The 27,489-nt window shown below is 47.3% G+C and overlaps 1 long non-coding RNA gene across 1 annotated transcript in view; it reads right to left on the bottom strand.

Moving 5' to 3' along the window:
- Positions 1 to 1,241: 1,241 nt before the first annotated feature.
- LOC118147682 (uncharacterized) overlaps positions 1,242 to 27,489 on the bottom strand; it is a 75,881-nt gene continuing 49,633 nt past the window's right edge. The window contains exon 4 of the long non-coding RNA XR_008475367.2: positions 1,242 to 26,598. This is a non-coding gene — a long non-coding RNA (uncharacterized LOC118147682). The remainder of the gene's footprint in view (positions 26,599 to 27,489) is intronic.

Raw genomic sequence — 27,489 nt, 5'->3', positions numbered from 1 at the left:
GTATACATATATACATATGTGTGTGTGTGTGCACACGTGCATATGTATGTATACATATATACATATATGTGTGTGTGCACACGTGCATATGTATGTATACATATATACATATGTGTGTGTGTGCACACGTGCATATGTATACATATGTGTGTGTGCGCACACGTGCATATGTATGTATACATATATACATATATGTGTGTGTGCACACGTGCATATGTATGTATACATATATACATATGTGTGTGTGCACACGTGCATATGTATGTATACATATATATGTGTGTGTGTGCACACGTGCATATGTATGTATACATATATACATATGTGTGTGTGCACACGTGCATATGTATGTATACATATGTGTGTGTGCGCACACGTGCATATGTATGTATACATATATACATATATATGTGTGTGTGTGCACACGTGCATATGTATACATATATACATGTGTGTGTGTGCACACGTGCATATGTATGTATACATATATATGTGTGTGTGTGCACACGTGCATATGTATGTATACATATATACATGTGTGTGTGCACACGTGCATATGTATGTATACATATATACATATATGTGTGTGTGCACACGTGCATATGTATGTATACATATATGTGTGTGTGTGTGCACACGTGCATATGTATGTATACATATATACATATATATGTGTGTGTGTGTGCACACGTGCATATGTATGTATACATATATACATATATATGTGTGTGTGTGCGCACACGTGCATATGTATGTATACATATGTGTGTGTGTGTGCACACGTGCATATGTATGTATACATATATACATATGTGTGTGTGTGTGTGCACACGTGCATATGTATGTATACATATATACATATATATGTGTGTGTGCACACGTGCATATATATGTATACATATATATGTGTGTGTGTGCACACGTGCATATGTATGTATACATATATACATATATGTGTGTGTGTGTGCACACGTGCATATGTATGTATACATATGTGTGTGTGTGTGCACACGTGCATATGTATGTATACATATATACATATATATGTGTGTGTGCACACGTGCATATGTATGTATACATATATATGTGTGTGTGTGTGCACACGTGCATATGTATGTATACATATATACATATGTGTGTGTGTGTGCGCACGTGCATATGTATGTATACATATATACATATATATGTGTGTGTGTGTGTGCACACGTGCATATGTATGTATACATATATATGTGTGTGTGTGTGTGTGTGTGTCTTTTTCACTCTTGTTGCCCAGGCTGGAGGGCAGTGGCACAATCTTGGCTCACCACAACCTCCGCCTCCTGGGTTCAAGTGATTCTCTTGCCTCAGCCTCCCAAGTAGCTGGGATTACAGGCATGCACCACCATGCCCGGCTAATTTTGTATTTTTAGTAGAGACAGGGTTTCACTATGTTGGCCAGGCTGGTCTCAAACTCCCAAGTGCAGATGACCCACCTGCCTTGACCTCCCAAAGTGCTGAGATAACAGGTGTGAGCCACTGCGCCTGGCCTTTTTTTTGAGATGGAGTCTTGCTCTGTCGCCAGCTGAATTCTGGTCTTTTTTGTATGCAGTGATCTAATGTCATTCAGATCGTTTGCTGATCATATCCAAACCTTCTGTATCTACATATACATAGCTCTATTCAGACATCGAAACAGTAGTTCCCACTATGTATTTCTATAGCTAAATATAGATACGAATACCTAAGCACAAATATCTAGATATAGGGAGTATGTAGATATGGGTCCAGATGGAGGGGCGTAAGTTTCTTTCTGAGCACAGATTTGGCTGCATTCCGTGCATTTGTCCCTTGTATCTTCATTATCAGTTAGTTCAGCCTACTTCTGTTCCTTTTTCAATGTACTGCTTTTCTTTTATTCATGGCTAATTAGAAGTGTGTTGTTTACATCCAAATAGTCAGCATTTCCTTGTCACCTTCCTGCTAATTCCCGCCTTAACTTGACCCTGGTAAAAGTTCATACTCAAAATGATCTCAGTTCTTTGAGAAATTCTGCACTTGCTCTCTGTCCCAGCTGAAGTCAGTGTTTGTGGATGAGCTGCGTGCACCTGAAAACTGTGAATATGTCATTGTCACAGGCAGCCTTCTGGGTTTCCCACTCAGGCCAAATGTGATGATCTTGTGGAAATCCTCTGTATTCTTATTTGTTTGCTTCTTCTGTTCATTACTGAAGTGACTGTGTTTAACCCAAAGTGCTGGGATTACAGGCGTGAGCCACCACGTCTGCGATGTCCGCCTTGTGGATTTCACCCTTTGATTAGTGAATGTTGCTTTATTTTTGTGAAACTGTATTATTAGACACTTCCATCAATGTAATATCTTCCCACCGCCTGGTGGGCTAACTCTTTCACTGTTATGGAAACAATCCCTTTGTATTTTAATCAATATTCTTGCCCTCAACCCTAATTCGTCTCTGCTCTGCTCCACCAGCTTCCTCAGAGTTACTGTTGTGTGAGAGGTAACTGATTCCATCATTTTACTTTTAACCCCTCGTACTTATACACGTCTTTCGGGTTGCACTTCGTTTTGGTTTTTATCCAGCCTGACAGCGTTGGCATTTTAATTGACGCTTTTAGTTCCTCTACATTAAAAGTAGTTGCTGACGTGTCTGATTCTGTGTCTACTATTTTTTTATTTGTTCCACATATTCTATTTCCTTTGCAACTAGTCTCTTGCCTTCTTTTGAATTAATCAAATATATTCACTATTTTTTTCCCTGCTCTAGCTTTTTCCCTATACTTTTAATTTCATTATCTACTTATCAGACCCAAATTTAAATTGATATCTTAACACTTCAGAGGAAATGCTAGACCCTCGCGGCCCTTTGACTGCATGGAACCTCCTTCCGCGCATTTTTGTTATGTATCATGGCACATGTACAGGGTTAAACAGCAAAACGAGGGTTACAACAAGAGAAAATTACTAGTTACAATTGCTATTGCAACAGTAATACACAATAACCTATTAGTATACGCCGTGTATGGTTCTAAATATTTTACATCAATTATTTTGTTTCCTCCTTGCAGCCAACCTACGGTATAAATACTATTATTCCAATTTACATACAAAATAAATGAGGCACAGAAAGGTTAAGGCATTTTCTTCAGGTCACACAGATGGCAGAGCAGGGATTTGGAACGCGGCTCTCCAGCCTGACTCCAGGTTGTCATCCACTGGCTCTGCTGCCTTCCTTGAGCCACAAGGTGACCCCAAAGGCTGCAACCTTGTCGTGTGCCGAAGATTCCAATTCTGAGCACGGTCTTGGGTATACTGGAAGCTCACGCAACCGATTTTCCAACCAAGATGACACCTCTATATAATCCCGCTTTAAGTCTGAAGATCTGAAACATTTACTAAACACATTTATGTGCAATCATAATTTTAAAATATAGTTCAGTGACAGCAAACGTTATTTATGGTCCCTGTCCTTATTGCCTTGACCATCAACAGGAAGACTTCAATCAAAACTTGGAGCTGCAGCTTTTCACTGCAGTTGTCCTTAAGCAGGACATGCTAAGGAAGGAAGGGTATTCCAGGTGCCGTCTTGGTCTGGACAGTCAGAGACAGCTTTCTGAAGGTGGCAACGCTGCTGGGGAGGCCTGGGAGGGCGGCGGACAGCAAGCTGTTGAACCGGCATTCTCGAGGGATGTGAGGCTGGCGGGACCTGGCTGCTCTGGGAAAAGGGAGGAAGGTCAGCTAACTGCTGGTGCCACATCCAGAGGGAAACGTGGAGCAAAATGGAGGAAAACTTAGCGGGGACCAGGTCAGGCAGGACATTTCCAGGCCACACTACAAATCTGAGATTTAGCTGAGGAATAAAGGGAAGCCCTTAAGGGATTATAGGGCAAGAATAGCATGATTCGAATTGCCGAATTCCATTTTTAAGAAGATCTTCCTGGCTGTGCTATAGAAAATACTTTGAGGCGGGGTGCGGTGGCTCACGCCTGTAATCCCAGCACTTTGGGAGGCCAAGGCAGGCAGATCACCTGAGGTCAGGAGTTTGAGACCAGCCTGGCCAACATGAAAAAAACCTGTCTCTACTAAAAATACAAAATTAGCTGAGCATGGTGGCACATGCCTGTAATCCCAGCTACTTGGGAGGCTGAGGCAGGAGAATTGCTTGAACCTGGGAGGTAAAGACTGCAGTGAGCCAAGATCATGCCATTGCATTCTAGCCTGGGCAACACAAGTGAAACTCCATCTCAAAAAAGAAATAAATAAATACTTTAAGGAGGCCCAGAGGTGAAGCAGTGAGTCGCCCCAGAGACTTGGTTGCCCCAGTGAGGAGTCAGGGTGGCTTAGAGCAAGGTGTTGGCAGTGGTGATGGAGAGAAGCAGCATGCAAGGGAAGATCTGGGAGGGAAGTACTGACCGTGTTGAGTAATTGAATCTGAGCTTTCAGGAGAGGTTCGTGTGAGAAACTCTCTGGTTTCTGGCTTAAGCAACTGGAAAGGAGGGGATATTTCTCCCAGAAGGAGAGCCTGGGTCTAAAAGCAAAGTCCCTGAGATAAGTTTGTGACAGATTGAGTGGATGCTACTTGGGAGGCATCCAAGTGGAATTTTCTACTAGGCAGCTGCAAACACCTGTCTGGGGCTCATGGGAGAGACCCGAGCCAAACTCATGGACTAATTTAAGCAGTGGGAAGCGGCAGCTATCTCAGGGAGTCAGAAGTGGATGCAGGAGCGCCGAGACACAGCAACCCGAGAAGATCCAACTCCCCCTTTCATCGTGGGCCAACGGCCGCAGCTGCTAGTCAGCGTCACCTCTGAATATCCTCCTGCTAATTTTTTTTCTTGCTGCTTCTTGTGGGTAGAGGATTAGGGCACGTTCTTTTCCATTCTTCCTCAACTCCTCAGTGACCCTTTCCTGGAAATCCCAGCATCCAATTTGTCTCTCACACTGGAAGTCTTTGTAGCCATCTGCTCGTGTCCCTGGATTTATACCCCAAACCGACACACCCTTTTCTTTCACAAGAACTTCTGTGTAAGGCTCCTAAAAAGTTCGCCACTTCCAACCTTCTCTTTCATTCCTTGCTGCCGGAATTCTCATCCTTAGATCAAAACAAGCCACACCTTTCTCTGCTTCAGCACCTCCCTTGCCAACTACTTACTGCCAAGAGGAAAAGCCCAAGGGGTCGGCTACGTTCTCCTGAGGGCTGAGCCCTCCTCCTCCTCCTCCAGTCCTCGTTCCTCTCTTCTCATTCAACAATGACCACCTGCCACATCAGCACAGCTCGGTTCCACCTACACACCTGGCTCATTTGTGCCTTTGAGTCTGCCTAACTGGCTCCCTATGCTTGAAATGCCCTTCCTGGGCTGAGCACAGTGGCTCATGCCCATAATCCCAGCACTTTGGGAGGCCGAGGCGGGTGGATCATGAGGTCAAGAGATCGAGACCATCCTGGTCAACATGGTGAAACCCCGTCTCTACTAAAAATACAAAAATTAGCTGGGCATGGTGGCGCATGCCTGTAATCCCAGCTACTCAGGAGGCTGAGGCAGGAGAATTGCCTGAACCCAGGAGGCGGAGGTCGTGATGAGCCGAGATCGCACCATTGCACTCCAGCCTGGGTAACAAGAGCGAAACTCCGTCTCAAAAAAAAAAAAAAAGAAATGCCCTTCCTTTTCCAGACCTACTGCCATACGCTCAGCACATGTCTACATTCTACTGCCCCCACCACTGGGCCCATAGGAAGACCTCATTTCACACTCAGGGCATCCACGTGGGGCCTTGTTATGACAGAAATCACATGACTCTTCCATGGCCTGCCTTAAGACAAAGCTCCACATTCATCCTCCTCTCTCTGCCCCTTCCATGGCAACCTGGAGCCTGTGTGTTGAGACTTGCTCCTTCCCAGGAGGAGAGAAGGAGCCCCAGTCCCTGAATAGGTGCACGGAGGACCGTGCACTGCCTCTACCACCAACCACTTAGGGGTCTGATATAAGTGGATTAATTATCTTTTGTGCCATGCAGCCAAGAGTTTATTATTTCCCACCGCAGCACAGCCTCCCCACCCTGACTGATACACCTACTTTCCCCACCTCTCAAACTTCCATTCACCCTGCAGATGCCAAGGAGTCACACTGCTCTTTGAGCAAACATCCCGGCTCACCCCTTTCTCTTCCTTGCTCCTTTTGGTTCATGGAGTCTTTTAAAATAGCCTTTGGGCCGGGTGTGTTGTCTCAAGACTATAATCCCAGCACTTTGGGAGACTGAGGCAGGCAGATCACTAGAAGCCAGGAGTTCTAGACCAGCCTGGCCAACATGGCAAAGTTCCATCTCTACTAAAATAAATAAAAATTTAAAAAATTTAGCCAGGCATGGTGGCTCGTGCCTGAATCACTTGAACCCATGAGGCGGAGGCTGCAAGGAGCCGAGATCACACAATGGCACTCCAGCCTGGGCCAGAGTGAGATTATCTCAGACAAACGCACGAACAAAATCGCCTCAAACCCATTGTTTAACCCTTATGTCTGTCTCTTCTTACAGGATGCAAACCCCACATGGCAGGGAAGTGTCTTCAGCTCCTTGCCTGCAGATCCTCGGGGGTTAACCCGCTGCTCTCCACAGAGCAGGTGCAGGGGCCTGCAGAGGGGCTAGGGAAGGGGGGATCTGCTGCTTTATCTGCCGGAAGCCCCCTATGTTTTGCTTTGGTGCTGTTAGGGAAGCAGAAACCTAGGAGCGTCAGAGTGACACAATTTCAGTTCAGTTCCGTCTTGAAACTGGCAAGGCCCGTTCCCTGTCAGTCACCACCCATGGTCCTCAGACGTTTACAGCGAAGGAGGCGGCTTGTTGATGCCTGTAAGGACAACCTCCTCCAACAACAGAAAGTCCAGATGTTCCAATATCCATAATACGTGCTTTCAAGATAACCACAGTTATGCCTTGACGTACTTACACGCTGGAATGTCACGGATGGTCTCTTCACATTAACAAACTACTCAATGTTGTCACGCTGCCTGCCCATCCGCACACAGGACAGCTTAGTTTACTCTTTTCGTAGACAAGACTCCCACATAAGGAAACCTCAGGACAAAGACGTTGCGTTCCTCTGCCTGCTTTCTGCAGATGCCCTCCTCCATAGTGGAATCTTTTTAATAAACCGTTTCTTCTCACTGCATTCCACAACTCACCTTGAATTCCTTTGTGTGCAAGATCCAAGAACCCTCTCCTGGGGTCTGGATCTGTCCCCTTCTCTGGCAACAGCACCTCTGCCAGGACTGTGAATTTCATTGTGTCACCTCCTTAGTCAGTGGCCCAGAGATGCCACATGGGGGGACCCCTGCTGGCCGTCACACCAAGTTCCCCATGATCCTGAAGCAGCTGGACTGATAAAACAGTGGAATGGCCTTTTGAAGTCACATTTACAATGCCAACTAGGTGACAATACTTTGAAGGGCTGGGGCAGAGTTCTCCAGAAGGCTGTGTATGCTCTAAATTGGCGTCCAATACATGGTAGTGTTTCTCCCACAGCCTGGATTCACAGGAACCAAGGGGTGACAGTGGGAGTGACAGCACTAACTGTCACCCCTAGTGACCCACTAGCAAAATGTTTGCTTCCTGTTCCCATGACGTTATGTTCCTCTGGTCTAGAGGTTTAGTTCCAGAGGGAGGAATGCTACCACCAGGGACACACTGATTCTATTAACTTGGAAGATAAAATATATTTTATCAGCAAAAATAAATAATAAATAAAAAGCAGGAGTTGCAATTCTCACATCTGATAAAATAGATTTCAAAGCAACAAAGATATAATGGTAAAAGGATCAATGCAACAACAAGAGCTAATGATCCTAACACCCAGATACATAAGACCCATAAAGAGACTTAGACTCAATGAGGCAGAAAATTAATAAGGATATCCAGGACTTGAACTCAGATCTGGAACAAGTAAATTCAATAAATATTTATAGAGCTCTCCACTTGCAATACACAACATATACATTCTCCACCTTAAATACACAAAATATTGATCGGCCATTATTAATACCCATTTTTAGAATAAAGCAATATTCCTGTTCTCTCTCCCTCTTTTTCTTCCTCTTTCTTCCTCTCCTTCACTCCTTTTTTTTTCTTTCTTTCCTTCTAAAATAAATAAATAATAAATTGGAAGATAAGATTGCCACTGGGTCACTTGGCACTTTTCCTACCTCTAAGTCAACAGGCTAAGAAGAGAGTGACAGTGTTGGCTGGGGTGACTGACCTGGACCATCGAGAAGAAATCAGTCTATGAGTCTACGGTGGCAGCAAGGGGGAGTATGCCTGGAATACAGGAGGTCCATTAGGGCGTCTCTTACTATTACCATGCCCTGTGATTAACATCAATGGGAAATGCAACAGCCCAGTGCAGGCAGGATGACAAGTGGCCCAGAGGCAATGAAGTTTTGGGTCACTCCACCAGGTACACACAAACACACACACACACACACACACACACACACCCTGCTGAGGTGCTTGCTGAAGGCAAAAGGAATACAGAATGGGAAGCAGAACTAGGCAGCCATCAACACCACCTGACCAGTTGCAGAAATAGAACTCTCATTATCATGAGTATTTCCTCCTTATTTTAAGAACGTATTTGTGCATGTATACACTTGTGCTGAGAAAATATATTTTTATTTCCTTTTTCCTTTATGATGTGACGCATTTATGGGCTTCATATCAGCATTTAAGTGTCATTAACTTTATGTAATAGCACTTAGGTTAAGAATGAGTATGTTTCACTGTCTTTATCTGAAGGTTATGTATGATTTCACGAGCTCTGTGGGTTCAGGTTGACAAGGGGTGGACTTGTGATGGCTAATATTGAATGTCCACTTGATTGAAGGATGCAAAGTGCGGCTCCTGGGTGTGTCTGTGAGGGTGTTACATTGACATGTGAGTCCGTGGACTGGGAGACACAGACCCGTCCTCAATCTGGGTGGGCACCGTCTCATCAGCTGCCAGCATGCCTAGGATAAAAGCAGGCAGAGGAACGTGGAAGGACTGGACTGGCCAAGTCTTCAGCCATCTTTCTCCCATGCTGGAGGCTTCCTGCCCTCAAACATCAGACTCCAAGTTCTTCAGCTTTTGGGCTCTTGGACCTACAACGGTGGTTTGCCAGGGCCTCTCAGGCCTTCGGCCACAGACCAAGGGCTGCACTGTCGGACTCCACACTCTAGAGGCTTTGGGCCTTGAACTGGTTTCCTTGATCCTCAGCTCACAGACGGCCTGTTGTGGGACTTCACGTTTGAGTGTGAGTCAATACTCCTTAATCAGCTCCCCTTTCTATACACGTCTATCCTCTTAGTCCTGCCCCTCCAGATAGCCCTGACTAATGCACCTGGGAGGAAAAGACACGAGAAATAGCACATGCCTCATTTTGCCACACAGATAAATCCTTCAATTCTCAAACCTTCAACTGGTATCTTCAGTTTTTCTCCGTGACTGCTAATGATTATTAGGCGTCTAATATGTGCAAAACATGAAAGGTATTTTGTTTCTCACAGCATTCACATTAAGACTGTCTACAGACACGTGTGTGTGTGTGTGTGTGTGTTGTGTTTGTATTCTTTAGGCAACATCAACCCCTTTATAAAAGTGATTTGAGGGTCCAGGCACGGTGGCTCACGCCTGTAATCCCAGCACTTTGGGAGACTGAGGTGGGTGGATCACGAGGTCAGGAGATTGAGACCATCCCGGCCAACATGGTGAAACCCCGTCTCTACTAAAAATACAAAAAATTAGCTGGGCATGGTGGCACGTGCCTGTAATCCCAGCTACTCAGGAGGCTGAGGCGGGAGAATTGCCTGAACCCAGGAGGCGGAGGTTGCGGTGAGCCGAGATCGCACCATTGCACTCCAGCCTGGGTAACAAGAGCGAAACTCCGTCTCAAAAAAAAAAAAAAAGACTGTCTACAGACGTGTGTGTGTGTGTGTGTGTGTGTGTGTGTGTGTCTTGTGTTTGTATTGTTTAGGTAACATCAACCCTTTATAAAAGTGATTTGAGGGTCCAGGCACGGTGGCTCACGCCTGTAATCCCAGCACTTTGGGAGACTGAGGTGGGTGGATCACAAGGTCAAGGGATTGGGACCATCCTGGCCAACATGGTGAAACCCCATCTCCACTAAAAATACAAAAATGAGTGTGGCGTGGTGGTGCACACCTGCAGTCCCAGCTACTTGGGAAGCTGAGGCAGAAGAATCATTTGAGCCTGGGAGGCAGAGGTTGCAGTGAGTGGAGATCACACCACTGCACTCCAGCCTGGAGAGAGAGCAAGACTCCTCAAAACAAAGCAAAACAAAGCAAAACCAAGTGATTTGAGGTTTCTTATAAGTGTACACATATTAACACATAATGAAATTAACAGATGAGAAAAAGCAGGGCATCTGCTCAGTATGTCTGGCCCCGTGTACACTCTGCCATGGTTAGGCTGTGCTTCAGTAAATTACATTAAAGACATATTTACAGAATGCACAATAGACACGAAAGTTCCACTACTTAATACAAGTGTTGTATCCCACTCAGCACAGAAAGTCAACACCAGAACAAAAGTAGGCCAAATTGCAGGGTTTATTGCCGGCGACCACGGGGGACTCACGTCTCTCCAACCCGTGGCAGAGAAAGAAGAGTGACAAGACCTTTTTATACCCACAAAACCACCTTGAGAGTGGGGGTGAGGAACGGAGATGGGAATGAAAGCTGTCAATCACCTCCTAGGCTGAGAGGAGGGTGAGGGGGCTCCAGATATTCCAAGGGCCGGGGGACTTTTGTCATTCCGATTGCCTCCTAAGTGGTTTACAGAGGTCAAGGTAAACGTTAGTTTATACATTATTTGGACAGGTGTGGGGTCCACATAATTTTAGGTTACTTGGCGCCAGGATGGAATTATCTGGGGGTGCTTACTTTGGTAAACAAAGGCCAGCAATTCTGGCAGTTACAGATAAGAGAAAGTATGCAGCTTGTCCTCTCTTTGCATTTTGCAAGGTAATCTTAGTAGTTTCCAGAAGCCATGGCTAGCAGTCATTGTGAGGAGAATGGAAACCATTTTCCCATTTTAAAATGGCATTGTACTGGTTCTGATTCTGGGCCAGCTATATCACACAAGTATACAGTTGTTAGAGATTTCAAACCTCTTTGGTTCAAGCCTCAGCAAAATTCCCACCAGAATATAAAAGGACCATCATCTGAATGCGGCGGTTACTGAGATGTATGAAACACATTTATGAAATTTGCACAAATGATTGGTAAAAAAATAAATTTTGTTCAATTTAAGCAAGCATTTGTTTATTCTACGTGCCACAATGCTTCCAACAATATTAAATAATTCCCAAATCGCCTCTGTGCATTTTGAAGGACCATCTGACTGGTTAGAAAGGCCCATTTTTGCCATGCCAACTCCAAGTGCCATCGACGGGTCATCTGGCAAAAGCCAGTCTTCTGGAAGATAGCAGCACCATACTTTCTTAGTAAACGTCTGCTGTGGAAATTCACCCATGCAATTCTTCAGGTTTAAAAACAAAGTGCTTTCTCTCAATGAATATGGTAAGAAGTATAATAAACATATCAAAATTCGGTGATTTGCTTTGACATTTTTAAGAGTCTACTACAACCAGCCTGGAAAAGGAAAATAAAAAGCCAGGAATCTCTCTGTCCATTTCCCATAATTATTTTATCTTTGTGAAAACAAAAACACCATGAAAAATTGCATTCTGTAAAGATGGGCTTTCTCTAGGCAACCTTCCTGGCTCATAATCCTGGGGGATGCATCGAGCCGGCTGCGATAAACCCCCAGCCAGGTAACCGCACGCCTTCCAATTAAAGTGCATGAATATACAATGGCTCCAAACAGAAATCCTCAAGTGTGCTCATAGTCGCATAGCTTTCTAGGTGTTACTTTATTACAAAAAGGCAGATAACTTTTTTTTTTTTTTTTTTTTTTTTTTTGCCTAAGAAGACCTAATAAAATAATGAAATCATAGAAATGAAAACCAGGGGGACCTTAGTGAGTTTCTTTACCCAGACAGAACCCAGTGGTGCAACGGGTCCTCGGATGTTCTGAGATATCACACAGCATCGTGGGAAGTTTGAATCGGGTTCTCAATGTCAAAAAAATAATTCTTTGAACTCTTTAAAAGTCTATTAAGTCTATTAAGTGATTCAGTAGACATTAAGTACTCGCTTGCTGATAGCTAATAATTGCTACAGTTTATTTATTTTTTTTTTAATTTTTTTTTGAGATGGAGTTTCGCTCTTGTTACCCAGGCTGGAGTGCAATGGCGCGATCTCAGCTCACCGCAACCTCCGCCTCCTGGGTTCAGGCAATTCTCCTGCCTCAGCCTCCTGAGTAGCTGGGATTACAGGCACGCGCCATCACACCCAGCTAATTTTTTGTATTTTTACTAGAGACGGGGTTTCACCATGTTGAGCAGGGTGGACTCGATCTCTTGACGTCGTAATCCACCCGCCTCGGCCTCCCAAAGTGCTGGGATTACAGGCGTGAGCCACTGCGCCCGGCCAATAATTGCTACAGTTATTGAGCATGCTCTGTTCACCAAGCAGTATTCTAACGGCTTCATCTGTTGAGATGGTAAGTTTCATGTTACACTTGGCTGGGCCATGGTGTTCAGTTCTTTGGTGAAATACCAGTCCAGGTGTTATGGGAAAGGCATTTCTCAGATGTGCTTGGCACTTAAACCAGTGGCTTTTGAGTACGGTGATTACTGTCCGTTGTATAGGTGGGCCCCATCCAATCAGCTGGAGTTAAGAGCAAAGACTGGGTTTTCCTGAAGAAGGGGAAATTCTGCCTCCAGACTGCAATGCAGGAAGCCTGCCTGTGTTTCCGGCATGCAGATTTCACACTCGAGACTGTAACATCAACTCTTACTTGAGTTTCCAGCCTGCTAGCTGGCCCAACATGCTGAACCCCACAGTCCTGTAAACTAATGATTGACTGACTGACTGAAACAGGTCCCACTCTGTAAGCCAGGCTGGTGTGGCGTAGCATGGCCATGGCTCCCTGCAGCTTCCAGCTTCTGAGCTCAGGTGATTCTCCCACCTCAGCCTCCTAAGTAGCTGGGACTACAGGTGCATGACACCCACCCGATGATTTCTGTGGGTCTTTTGTAGAGACAGGGTTTCACCATGTTGCCCAGGCTTGTCTGGAACTCCTGAGCTCAAACAATCCACCTGCTTGGCCTCCAAAAGTGCTGAGATTACAGGCATGAGCCGCCATGCCAAGCCGAGCCAACTTCTTCAAATAAATTTCTCTCTATGTATAAGATAGATCTCTCACTACAGAGAGAGTGATTTCTGGAGAACCCTGACTGATACACATATATTCAGTCATTCATAGAGGAAACAGCCCTACAAAGGTAGACAGGTGGTGGTGGGCTCAGGCCCTGCCATCGGGAGCTCACTGCAAAGACAGTGGGGGCGAATACAGGCATGACAATGAGCAGCACACATGATGTTGACCAGAGTCCAGCGGAGTGGGGAGGCCCTCTGGAGGGGCTGCCATCTCTTACGGCTGTATAGAGGAGCTTTGTGAAGGCAGAAGACTGGCTGAGAGCTCTGAGCAGAGCAAGACTGCTGCAGGAAGGAATCCACAAGCCAGAATGTCCATGGGTTATACTGGACCGAGCACAGAAAGTCAACACCAAGACAAAAGTATGCCAAATTGCAGGGTTTGCTGCCGGCGACCACGGAGGACTCACGTCTCTCCAACCCGTGGCAGAGAAAGAAGGGTGACAAGGACTTTTTATACCTGCAAAACCACCTTGGGAGTGGGGGTGAGGAGAGGGAATGGGGGTGAGGGGCTTCCTGGAGAACCCTGACTATACACATATATTAAGTCATTCATATAGGAAATTCGAGGGCTTAGTGGATTCTGTAAATCACCTTCTGGGCGGAGATGAGGGTGAGGGGCTTCCGGACATTCCGAGGGCCAGGGGACTATTTGACATTCTGATTGTTACTTAGGTGGTTCACAAAAGCTAAGATTAGCATTCCTTTACACATTGTCTGGGGAGGGTGGGGATCACAGTCCTTAATTACTTATTCACATTTGGGTTGTAGAGAGCAGTTTCTACAGAAAGCTGAGGTATGGATGAGGTATGCAGGTTTATGGGGCTTTTACCACGTCACACATGTAGTAGAAAAAGACCAGCCCAGGCAGGAGTGGGAGAGGACAGCCAGAGGAGAGCCCTGTGCTCTGATCACCAAGATGCACGTCAAGGGCAAGGGCCCCAGAGCAGGCCTGGCCCAGGCCCCAAGGCTGAGCTGAGATGCAACAGTAGTGTGACCTCAGAGAAAACACAGGACCTCTCTAGTCCTGCTTCCACCCTGTGCAAAATGCTGTGACAGTCCTTGAAGGACCTGGACCACCCTGGGGATGCAGCGTGCATCCTGTCACGGTCGGCTGGGCCGGCGGAGGGTCTGGTTACATCTGCAAGTTCTCATGGCAGGAGCCGTTTCCTCAAGTCCATTCAATAGAGTCCTAGCTCTGAAATGGGCCCCTCTGTGATATTCCCAGAGGCTCCTGGCTGCACTCACGGAACTAAGAGGGGAGCAGGTTGGATCCCGTCATCAGCTGGAAACCCTCTATCCCACCGCTAACTCTTGGCCGGGTTTCCTGGGCAGGAGGAGAAAAGCAGGGACTTGGAAGGCTTATGCCCCAGCTTGTGCCACAACATGCAAGAGGTTTTCTCTCCTTATTTAGAAAATGGGAGAAACAGCTGCCTAGCCCCTTCCTGGGGCTGGGGGACACTCACATGTGGCAGTCACTGTGAAAAGACTTTGTAATCTCAGGCCGGGCGCAGTGGCTCACGCCTGTAATCCCAGCACTTTGGGAGGCCGAGGCAGGTGGATCACGAGGTCAAGAGATCGAGACCATCCTGGTCAACATGGTGAAACCCCGTCTCTACTAAAAATACAAAAAATTAGCTGGGCACGGTGGCACATACCTGTAATCCCAGCTACTCAGGAGGCTGAGGCAGGAGAATTGCCTGAACCCAGAAGGCGGAGGTTGTGGTGAGCTGAGATCGCGCCACTGCACTCCAGCCTGGGTAACAAGAGTGAAACTCTGTCTCAGAAAAAAAAAAAAAAAAAAGAAAAGGCTTTGTAATCTCTAAAGTGCTGTTCACAGGTCAGAGAGAGAGGAGTGTGTGTGTGTGTGTATCCCAAGAGAAAGTTAGTTTCTGAGATTTACAGTTTCCAAATATAAATGCTGCTATGAGAGCCTTTTAAGTTCCTATGAATCACAATTAATGGGAATAGAGAAAAGCAAAGAGAATTGATTCTGGTTGGGAAACAGTGTTTGCAGTAAGTAACCCACCAGCCTATTAACCATAGGAGGGGAGGAATGGCCAGGAGGGAGGGAGAGGAAAAAGGGCTTTTTCTTCCTCAGAGGACGGCTGGAAGGAAGGGAAAACTGCATTTCTCTATTAGGACACAGACACTGAATTGTAGTGAGCAGAGCAGAAGCTGAACAAAGGCACTTGCACTCTCCTGGGAGGTTTTGCTACCTGGCCATCACCCTAGGTGCTGCAGGAGCGCACACTCGTGTGCAGACTCACATGCACGCGCCACACCCAGAGGTCCACGTGAGAAGAAAGTGGAGACTCGGGGGGGGGGGTGGGTGAACTGCCGGGGATCAGGCGGGAGATGCCAAGGCGCAGCTGCGCAGAGTTTGCAGGTGCAAAAGCATGCCCTGCCCAGCCCCACTTCCCACAGGGGCCTTGTTGGATCACTTGGGCATCTGGGATGGGTCCTGGCCATCCCTTTAGACCCTCAGCAGAGCTTGGTTGCAGGGAGCACGCTTAGAGCAGTGTGGCTGTTGGGGAACAGGGGGTTGCCTGCTGAGGACTAGCCCCATTTGACACAAAAGCCATCATGAAGGGTCTGTTGGGCTCCAAGCAAGGCTCTCTGCGGCGCATGAAGATGAGCTGGCCCTGGCCCTGCCTACGGCAGGTGGCACCAGGCTGGGTGGGGAGCACTGGAGGGTTTGGGCTCTGGAGGGAGCTGCCTGTGTTACTCCCACTGCACCCCATGACTATACGGTGAGCATTCAGTAGATGGTAACTGTTCCATGAGCGAACTGGAGTAGGAGGAACTGGCCCAGTGAGAAATGGGGAGAGGGTTCCACACAGCCAGGATAGGGGTGTGGGTGAGAAGACCACAGATCCAAGGACATCTCGGAAAATAGCAGCAGTTTGTCCTGATGAGGCACAGCCAAGGGCTGGAGCAAGGTGGGTGCAGAGCTGGTCAGACCAGAGAGGCCCCCAAGGCCCTGTCAGGGGTTCAGCAGCTGCAGCCCCCTTGGAGAAGGTCAGCTGAGCAGAATCTCAGGCATCAGCCCCGACCTCAGGCTGGGCTTTGCAGACTGGAAAACAACCCTGGCCTCCCTGGACCCCACTAGGTCCTGAGCTCACCCAGGAGTCCTGCCAAGGAGGCATCTGCAGGAGCTGGGTGGGAGGATGGTGAGGAGCCCTGAGCTGCCCAGCCTCCAGCCCCATAGTGGCTTCCCCCAGACCTGCCCCTCCACACCCATCCCTGATGCACCCAGCTCCCGCCTCCCTCCAGAACTCAGCCTCTCCCTGCAGGGCTTTGGAACAAGGTTGAAAACAGCTGGAGCAGATTCACCCCAAAGGCCACACTCAGAAGGGATTACCAGTGACTTCAATCCTCAAAGAATTTCCACAAGCGTTAAATAAATACATGTGCAAAGTGTGCAATTCCCGGGGCACAGAGAGCAGCAAAGCTGAGCCACTGCATCAACGCAGAACCTCAGCGCCCTGAGGCCTGAGACTTCTAAGAAAGTGAATACCAGGCAATCTGCAGACAGTGACAGTCTGCCAGCCAAGAAGGACTGTTTCCTACGCATTTGTCACTCACGGGTTTTTCATGCATGGAGGGAGCCACATGGCCCCACGCCCCACCCCACTCACCAGCCTGCTACATTTTCTCCAGGTGCTGGGGGTTGGCGGCTGCCACAGGAGAGGCAGCACCTTGGCAGATGCCCAGGCCGATGGCAGCCTTGGAGCAGCCACTCTGGGTTGCACCACTCGTTGGCCGTGGGGTCTTGGACAAATTACTAATCTCCCTGAGCCTCAGCTGCCTCAACCATGAAATGGGGATATTAATTTATCCACCTAGGAAGGTGGCATTAATTAAGGCATAAGCCCATAACGCTGTGTCAGGCACGCAAATGCACTTATCAAGTCCGAGAGGGTATTATTCTACTATGAATAACGATGGTGGTAAAATATTGCTGAGAGCAACTGAGACTCCGAGAAGTTCCGTTCCTACACCAACACTGAGCCTCGCAGGTGACCAAGCGGGGACTCGAACAGGAATCCCTCTGAGCCCAAAACTCCAGTGGTTTCTGCTGGACTCTGCAGTTTCCCAAAGCGCCGGGGTAACAGAGCAGGTGTGGGCACAGCTGAGTTCCTGTGACAGTCACTGCACCGTCCACACTCGTGGCATGAAAGAGGGAGTGAACGACACCCCAGTTCTCACCTTAGGGCCCATGTCCTGTGTCCCCACCTGGGAGGGCCATCCCCCAGGAGACAGGCCTGGTCACTCTTGCTTCAGGGCAAGGGGTCAGGAACTCCCGGCTTCCAGCCGTCAGATTTTCCTAACAGAGGGAATGTTCCCTTTAAGAACAGCATGGGGAGAAATGCCAGATACAGGTGATGGGGAGGAAGGCAGCACATCACACTGCCACGTGTGTACCTATGCAACAATCTTACATGTTCTTCACATGTACCCCAAAACCTAAAATGCAATAAAAATAAAAATAAAAAAAAGAACAGCTAGAGAAAAAGGTCAGGTTACCCACAAAGGCAAGTCTATCAGACTCACAGCAGATCTCTCAGCAGAAACCCTACAAGCCAGAAGAGAGTGGGGGCCAATATTCAACATCCTCAAAGAACAGAACCTTCAGCCCAGAATTTCATATCCAGCCAAACTAAGCTTCACAAGTGAAGGAAAAATAAAATCTTTTGTGAACAAGCAAGAACTCAGAGATTTTATTACCACCAGGCCTGCTTTACAAGAGCTTCTGAAAGAAGCATTACACATAGAAAGAAACAACCAGTATTAGCCTTTCTAAAAATACACCAAAAAGTAAAGAGCACCAACATAAAGAAGAATTTATATAAATGAATGGATAAAACAGCCAGTTAACATCAAATGGCAGTAACCCTAAATTTAAATCAACTAAATCCCCCAATCAAAAGACACGGACAGGCAAATTGGATGAAAGGTCAAAACCCGTCGGTACGCTGCATCCAGACCCATCTCACATGCCAGGATACACAAAGATTCAAAACAAAGGGACGGAGAAAGATTTACCAACCAAATGGAGAGCAAAAATAAATAAATAAAAAGCAGGAGTTGCCATTCTCGCCTCTGATAAAATAGATTTTAAAGCAACAAAGATATAATGGTAAAAGGATCAATGCAACAAGAAGAGCGGAAGATCCTAAATACATACGCACCCAATACAGGAGCACCCAGATACGTAAGACCTATAAAGAGACTTAGACTCCCACACAATAATACTGGGAGACTTCAACATCAATATTAGACAGATCAACGAGACAGAAAATCAACAAGGATGTCCAGGACTCGAACTCAGATCCAGAACAAATAAACTTAATAAACATTTACAGAACTCTCCACTTTAAACACACAAAATATACGCTCTTACCAGTACCACATCGCACCCACTCACAGGTTTACGTGAAATATTGGTTGGCTACTTGTTTTTTTCTTCCCTCATTTTCTCCTGTCTCCATTATTAAGCACAATTAGTGGCATAAAAGAGGTTTTCAATACCCATTTTCAGACTGCATTCCAGCCTGGGCAATAAAGCAACACTCCCGTTCTCTCTCCCTCTTCCTCTTTCTTCCTTTCATTCTTTTTTTTTTCTTTCTCTCTTTCTTTTCTTTTTTTTTCTATTTCTTTTTCTTAAAAAAAAAAACACAGCAACAACAATGGCAGATCTCACAACCCAGCTTCTCCTGCAAGTGATACAACGACAAGGAGGAGATAAGGAGGGTTCAATCTAATCTCACCTGGAGGCTAACCATCTGCAATGCATCTGTCAGCGCTGCTGGCGAAGAAGAGAGCATGGAATCTCATAGAATATGGGGGGAGGCGGGAGGCTCTGGCGCCCAAGGGTTTACACTACGGTGAAACCTCTGATTGACTGAAAAGGCAGGAAAATCACTCAGCGTTCAGAGGCAGTCTTTCCAGGGGGAAAACAGACTACGTCTGAATAACAATTGTACTCTTCACCTAGTACATTTAAAAATACTTTTCACACCTAGATGCTGAACAATACAACCCGCGCTCACTGAAAACGGGGGCTCAGGGGTCAGAACCATTGGGCTCCCTCCCACCCACATCACTGTGCTCCAAACAACCCAATGCTCCAGCCACTCAGGTCTAGGCATCCATGTGTGGAGTGCCCCGCTGCGTGAACAAGGGACACAGAAGAAAAGCCTACAGGAATTAACGCCATCCTCCAGCATGAAGGAGTTTGCTCTTCAGCGGGCAGCTTGATGCGAATGTGCGCGTAACCCATGCTAAAATATGACGCGTCTTCTCCCAGAATGACAGCTAAGAACGCAGAGTGTTACGTCCTCCACCTTGCATTTAGAGGTACCAGCCACCCACGAAGAATGTGCTGAGAATCGGTCCTCAACACACCTGCACCCCTTGTCCACCTCCAGGCTACAGAACTCAGGATGATGGTCCATGTCAGAGATTAAGAGTAGAGATTCACTTAGAGGGAACTGTAGGAAGCTTGTATTTCTACCACACTGACCATGGGGAGGGGAGGAAAGTGTGTCTCTGCCACCCTAAACCAAGGGATGCCCAGGGAGAAGTTACCCTGAGGTCTAGATGGAAAAAAACTAAAGAGATTTCCAGGTCCATACAAATGTTTGGAGAATACTGGAGAGACGAGAGAGATGAGAGAGATGAGAGGGAGAGACGGGGAGAAAGGAGGGGAAAGAGGGAGAGAGAGATGGGGGGGAGAGAGGGAGAGAGAGAGAGAGACAGAGAGAGAAAGGAGCCACCTGGAGGTGTGCAGAGAGCCAAACACACCTGGATGTAATCCTGGCTCCTTCACCTGAAACTGGTGTGTCCACAGGTAAATTACTTCCTCTTTCCCTCAGTTTCCTTTACTCCAAAGAGAAATGAATAATACCTATACTGAAGCGGCTGAAACACTGTGACAAAGACGATGTATGAGTCCATTTTCACACTGCTACCAGGAATACTACCTGAGACTGGGTTATCATAAAGGAAAGACGGTTAACTGACTCACGGTTCTGCAGACTTAAGAGGAGGCATGGCTAGAAGCCTCTGGAAACTTACAACCATGGCGGAAGGCTGGGGGAAAGCAGGCGCCTCCCTCGCCAGGCGGCAGGAGTAGATGTGTGCCGGACCAGGAAAACCTGCCGATTTTAAAAGCAATCAGATCGCGTGAGACTCACCGTCACGAGAATGGCTTGGGGGGAACCACCCCCATAATCCAGTCACCTCCCATCAGGTCCTGCCTTGAGACGTGGGGATTACAATTCAAGATGAGATTTGGGTGGGGACACAGAGCCAAACCTTATCAGTGATGTATCCAGTACAGAAATATCTGGCAAGGGGCCTGAAACACGGCAGATGATCTGGGAACTTTCCTCTTCCCTCTCTCTGGTGAGGCTGCATTTAGGAGCTGAGGGGTGAAATAAAGCCCCCTAGTTTCTCTGGATCCATCTTGCCCACACTGCTGGACTTGCTCGAAGCCTGTGCATGGGAGTCCCCAGGGCCTCAGAGCCTCACCTGCCCTGCTCAAAACCACCCACGGACCCTGCCCCACTAAGTCCTTGCTCTCGTTTTACCTGAATTTCTAGAAAACGAATTCCATTTTCACCATCCGGTTACTTTTCCTAAACGCAACCTAAGTGTGACTTGCACCAGCAAGAAATTGAGCTCATATTACACGGAGACTGGCCCCTCAATGTATCCTCCTGACTCACCCAGAGCTCAAAGACCACCCTAACTCCGGCAAGGAAAGTGACTCAGCCGCCTCTCCCTTGAGTTGTGCTGTGGCTGCCAGGACAGAGCCCGGGAGGAGGGGGGCATGGCTCAGCACCTCCCTACTGCTGTGGGGGCCGGACTGGAGGAGAAGCTGAGCACATTGCTGTGCTCAGGCCCCCACACCCCTGTCATTTTGCACCATGTCTCTGCTCCAACTGGAGTTCCTCCCTGGATCTGGCTACCTGGAAATCACTCTTATTCTGAGAGGAGATTGGGATCCTAGCTAGGGTAAACTGCCCAGTGATGGGAAGCACCTGAGAGTGTGTCACCCTTAATCCCGCACCCTCATCAAGTGCTCAGCACTGTCCTGCTCAGCAGAACACGCCGGCAGGTTGTTCATCTCACTCTCCAGGGAGAGTGTTCAGCAGGATGAGTGGGGATGAGAATACACATGTCTTTTTATCAAGCACAAATGGAATATTCCACTTTCTCTGGTGCCACCAGGCAGTGGCAGGTGTGAATGTTTTCCTATCAACACCTCCAAAGCTCACCTCCTGGCCCACCTGTAGTACCTGCTTTCAAATGACTGCAGCAGTGGGGGCGGGGGAGGGGTGCAGCTGACGGGGTGGGCGACACCTCTCATTTCTGAGATGGAGCCACTGAGAACAGAGATGGAGAGGAAGAGGTCCTGGTGGCCGCAGGCTTCCCTGCCTGTCTCCACCGGGGCTCTCCCTGTGCTCCCAGGCAGGACCACAAACTCCGGTTTAGGGATTCCGCCATGGCCCTTGTTGACAACTGAAGGGCTGGCCAAAAGGTCTGTGATTTGAACTGGGTCCCCAGCCGCATCCCCTGCAAATCACACTCATACCTAACTGTCCCGATGATGATGCCAGCCCAGATGGATGCCCACAGATCCACCTGCCTCCCAGCCTTCCTTGTCCAACCTGGCAGCCAGGTCTTAGGCAAAACCAGGCCCCGCACCGCTCTCCTTTTGCAACATGTCTGCGATCCAGTTTAGAGTTCCCTCACCAGATCTGTCCACCTACCTGGAAGACCCTTTCCATCTCCTGAGACCCACAGGAGATTCAGTGTGGGCAGCAGTGATGGACAGTCAAATGAAATGGGGCATGGGAGACGGCATCCAGGCGCGTCTGTGAGGCCCACGTAGGGTGAGCAGGTGTCTCTGACTCACCCAGCACCGCCTCCTGTTTCGCTACCTCCACCCACCCCAGGTGCCATGCCCACCGCTTATCAAGGTGTCTCTTTCAGCTACTGAGGTAGAACCAACTTCAGCTAAACTTACTGACGGGCTTCGTGATCGATCTGCTGCCCGCAAAAGGGGACAGCTGTAGCACAGCGACCTGCCTCAGGGTGAGCCTGGGGCACAGTGGAGAAGGAAAATCATTTCAGTGGGCAGAGCTCCGAGCAGTATGTAGATTTCGGAGTGAGAAGTGACTAGAAGTGCAGACCCGCACTAATGTGTGTGCATCTGCCGACGGGTCGGAAAGAACAAGACCGGAGATTGCTGGCTGTGAAGAGCTTTGCGGACAGACCTCTCAGGACGCAAACAGACTGTGAAGATATGTGCGTCCCGCGTGAATGAAGGTCACAAGAGAACAACGACCTGGAAGAAATTCTTAATACTCAGGTGGACGAGATAACACATTCTGTGGGCACCAGGCAGCCACCTTCCCCGTCCTCCCTGTCATCGTCGAGTGGGCTCCTAAGCAAAGTGGCCACGGTGGCAGGGATGGAGGCTGTGCCTGCACTCTGCATGGATGTCACTCACCAAGTCTGGCCTGGCTCAGGTCACTGCTGGGTGCCCGATCTGCCAGCAGCAGAGACCAACACTGAGCTCCCAAGTGGCACCATTTCCCGCAGGGAGCAGCTGGCCATCGGGAGGCAGGTTGGTGACACTGGACTTCTTCCATCGTGGACAAGACAGAGATGCATCCTCATAGGAACAAACATCTGTGCTGGATACGCATGTGCCTTCCCTGCCTGTAATGCTTCCGCCACCACACACATCCTGGGCTTGCAGAATTCATTCTCCACCGACGTGGCGCTCCTGACAGTGGAGCCTCTGGCCAGGGAACTCATTTCACAGCAAAGGAGGACAGCAAAGGTCTCCTGCCCAGGGAGGAGATGAGGTACGCTGATCTCACCGCATATCCCATCACCCAGAAGCAGACGGCCTGTTCGTGAGGTGAACTAGCACGCCGGACACTCAGTGGCAGCTCAGGAGACAACACCCCAGCAGGCTGGGTTAGGTCTTACAGGGGGCATTACATGCTTGGAATCAGAGACTGCTGTGGGGGGCTTTCTCCGCCTTTAGCCATAAGACATGGGTCTGGGGATCAAGGAGTGAAAGTAGGCTTCTCTCACTATTTCCTGGAATCACCCACAATTATATTGAACAAACTTATTTACCTACAAGTTCACTGATACTTGATATTGTCCATTTTAAAATTGCAAAGTCGTTGAGCTGAAATGTTTCGTTCGTATTTTAAAGTTCATGTCCATGGCTATTTATAATAGTGACCTTTTATGTTATTCTTGATTATTTGGTATTTCTTCACATGAAAATTAGCCAAAGGCTTTGCCCGTCCCCAAGGGGAATGGCCTGTTCCTTGTTTGTGCTTTTAACAACCCGTGGAATAACCATTTTCTCACACTTTGAAATCTTCTTTAAACTTTATGTCGTCCTGTATTATTAAAGTATTTTATTTTTGTTTCTATTAGGTCAAATGTTTCTGTATTTCTGATTTCCTCGGGGCTTCCAAATTCTGCACCTTGTTTTGGAAAAGATTTTAGATACCAAGTGATTCTCACAAATTCCTATTTTCTTCTTTCACGGTTTGTTTTCATATTTAGCATGTATTGTTTAATGTCCCTATTATTTGTATTACCCTTTCTTATATGGTTAGATATTTGTTCTAATACCATTTACTCAAGAGTCTACTTCATTGTGAATTTGAAGTGTCTCTCTCATACACTCACTATGAACTGAAATCTTATGTTTACATGAATGTGTTTTCCCCCCTTATTTATTCAATTTATTACTTTTTTTTTGGCTTAAGACAGAGTCTTCCTCTGTCTCCAGGCTGGAGTCCAATGGCACAATCTCAGCTCACTGCAACCTCCGCCTCCTGGGTTCCAGCGATTCTCCTGCGTCAGTCTCCCGAGTAGCTGGGATTACAGGAGCGCACCACCATGCCCAGCTAATTTTTGTCTTTTTAGTAGAGACGGGGTTTCACCATGTTGTCCAGGATGGTCCCGATCTCGTGACCTCATGATCTGCCCACCACGGCCTCCCAAAGTGCCAGGTTTACAGGTGTGAGCCACCGCGCCTGGCCCCAGTTTACGGCTGTTATGGCACCAACAGCATGCTGAGTTAGTTACTTCAGAAACATACTACAATTTCACATCTTGTGGACAACTCTTACCTTGTTTTGCTTTTTCAAAACAAAACAAATGATTTTATATATTCTTCTTTTGCAAATCTTTTTCCAGATGAATTTTAAAAATTAGTCTGTCAAGTGGCACAAAAATTTCACTGGATTCTTTGGAGTGAATTCATTGATTCTACGGATGACCTTACGGTGCATGTACCTACTGAAATAGGGTGCTCACAGAAGCCTGTTTCATAGAAACATAGGGCTGTCTTCTCTAAGGGGTGAAATTCGAGCAGAGACAGGAAGCAAGTGAGCTGGGGGCTCAGGAAGAAGAACGCTCCTTGGTAAAGGAAAAAACGTGAAATGGTTTTAAAGAGGGAATGTGTTGGGCTGTCTGAGAAAGAGAAGGTGGGCAGGGATTCAGAAGCTGGGCAGAAGCAGAAAGAGCTGAGACCAGGAAGGCAACAGGGCAAGATCCTAGATCCCTTTACACCCATAGCGAGGACTCTGATATTGTTTCTAAATGTGATGGGAAGGGTCTGGAGAATTCTGAGCAAGCAAAGGCCATGCCTTGATTCTTGTATTTTTAAGAATCCCTGTGACTTCACTATGAAATACAGAGCATAGTGGGGTGAGACTGAAAGCAGGGGGACAAGGCAAGAAGCTCTCGCCTCGCCCAGGAGAGAGCAGATCATACCTCAGAGCAGCATGGACTCCGGAGAAGACGAGCGGTGTGTTAAATGTAAGCCCAACAGGATGTGACGATGGACTTGGTGCGTTGTCATAGAAGAGGACAGACATAAGGAAGGCTCCAGGTATTATGGCTGAAGCGACCAGTGAAGAGAGGAGGAAAGAACCCACTTATTACCTGGAAATACTGGGAAAGGAGCAAGTTCTGGAGTGTGGGTGAGAGGCAGTCGAGAAGTCTGTCTCGAATGTCAAATAGAAATGAGGTCACTCCTTCAGTCTTCCAGCGTCATCCCATCTCTCTCACGACAAAGGCGACATCCTCACAGTGACCTAGGTTCCTAAAGGACCTCCTCTCCTGCCCCTCTCCTCTTCTCTTCCTCTACTCCAAGTGAACTGGCTGTATTAGTCCAGCTGCTGATAAAGACATACCTGAGACTGGGCAATTTATGAAAGAAAGAGTTGGTTTTCTTCCTGTTTGTTTTATTTTGTTCGAGATGGAGTTCCACTCTTGTTGTCCATGCTGGAGTGCAACGGCACCATCTCGGCTCACCGCAGGTAACCACCGTCTCTGGGGTTCAAGGGATTCTCCTGCCTCAGCCTGCCAAACAGCTGGGATTGCAGGCACGCACCACCACGCCTGGCTAATTTTTTTTTTTTTTTTTTGGTAGAGACAGGGTTTCTCCATCTTGGTCAGGCTGGTCTCAAACTCCCAGCCTCAGGTGACCCACCCTCCTTGGCCTCCCAAAGTGCTGGGATTACAGGTGTGAGCCACCGTGCCTAGCCTGACAGAAACACATTTAATGGACTCACAGTTGCACGTGGCTGGGGAGGCCTCGCAATCATGGCGGAAAGTGAAATGGCAGGTCTCAAAGGGCAGCAGGCAAGAGAAGAGAACTTGTGCAGGGAAACTCCCTTTTATAAAACCATCAAATCTCTAAAGACTTATTCCAAGAATAGCACAGGAAAGACCTGCCCCCAGGTTTCAATTACCTCCCACCAGGTCCCGCCCACAACACGTGGGAATTGTGGGAGCTACAATTCAAGATAAGATTTGGGTGGGCACATAGTCACACCGTGTCCCTGGCCCTCAATGCCACTGGAGCATGTCATGAAGGCTGCCACCTCAGGGCCCCTGTACCTTCTGTCCAGAATGCTCTTCCACATTTCAGGCCTCTATGCCCTTCCCTGGACCTTCCCAGCCATCCTGTCTAAAAGTCTAATCCTCTTTCTATCAATTCCCTCTGTTTCCTTACCTTATTTTTCTTACCAGGCATCACTACCTAGTATGCCATATATGATTTTTTTTTACCAAAAATCTGTCATTCTTAATTGTCAGGTTGGTTCTCCGCTGGAGGGGAAGGTCCATTCAGGCAGGATTTTCTTTTTATCTTTGTCATACTCAATTCCCAGTGACTCAAAGAAGACCTGGCATACAATGGGGGCTGTATACATACCTGTGGGATGCAGGAAGGAGAAAACCATTTAAGACATAAGTAGTGATATTGAACAGGCATCGTACCTGCTTAGGAGTCTAGAATTTAAGGAAGAAACTTGAGACTTGTGTATAAGGAAACAATTTTTTAAATACTGACCATTTATCCAGCCCTCTTACTGATCTCTCTTATTATTATATGAATGTCAGATGTGTTATTATTGTTATTTTCTTTCCTTTTGAACTAGACAAACATCTCATCTGCAAAAAAAAGACAGTTTGTTTCTGCCTTATTACACATTACTTGTTTTCTTGTCTTATTGCATTGGGCAGGACACTCAGAAAAACGTTTCATAGCAACATAGAAGCTGCCTCCTACACCATTTTCCATTAAAGGTTTTAAATTGCCACCATTTTATAAGTTGTATACCATGATATCTTGTTTTAAAAAACAAAACCATTGAATTTTTTTCAGATTCAGAGTCTCGCTGTGTCACCCATAGGCTGGAGCGCAGTGGTGGCACAATCTCAGCTCCCTGCAACTTTTGCCTTCTGGGTTCAACCAATTCTCCCACCTCAGCCTCCCAAGTAGCTGGGACTATAGGAGCACACCACCATGCCCAGCTAATTTTTCTATTTTTAGTAGAGACAGGGTTTTACTATATTATGCAGACTGGTCTTGGACTCCTGACCTGTGATCCACCCACCTTGGCCTCTGAAAGTGCTGGGATTACAGGTGTGAGCCAGTGCACCTGGACACCACTGTATTTTTATACTACACAGTGGTTTGTGGTTGTTATTATGACCATTTTATTGTTTCTAAGCTCAGAGCAACGTGGCCAAGGGGTATTTTCCATAACCATTTACTGATTCATAATGTCACTTTAGAAAATATCTTAGTATTCTTGGTGGT

This window comes from Callithrix jacchus, chromosome 1, assembly GCF_049354715.1.
Source record: "Callithrix jacchus isolate 240 chromosome 1, calJac240_pri, whole genome shotgun sequence".
NCBI lineage: Eukaryota > Metazoa > Chordata > Mammalia > Primates > Cebidae > Callithrix > Callithrix jacchus.
Note: the sequence above shows the minus strand (reverse complement) of the source record. Positions and strands in the feature narration are given on the sequence as shown.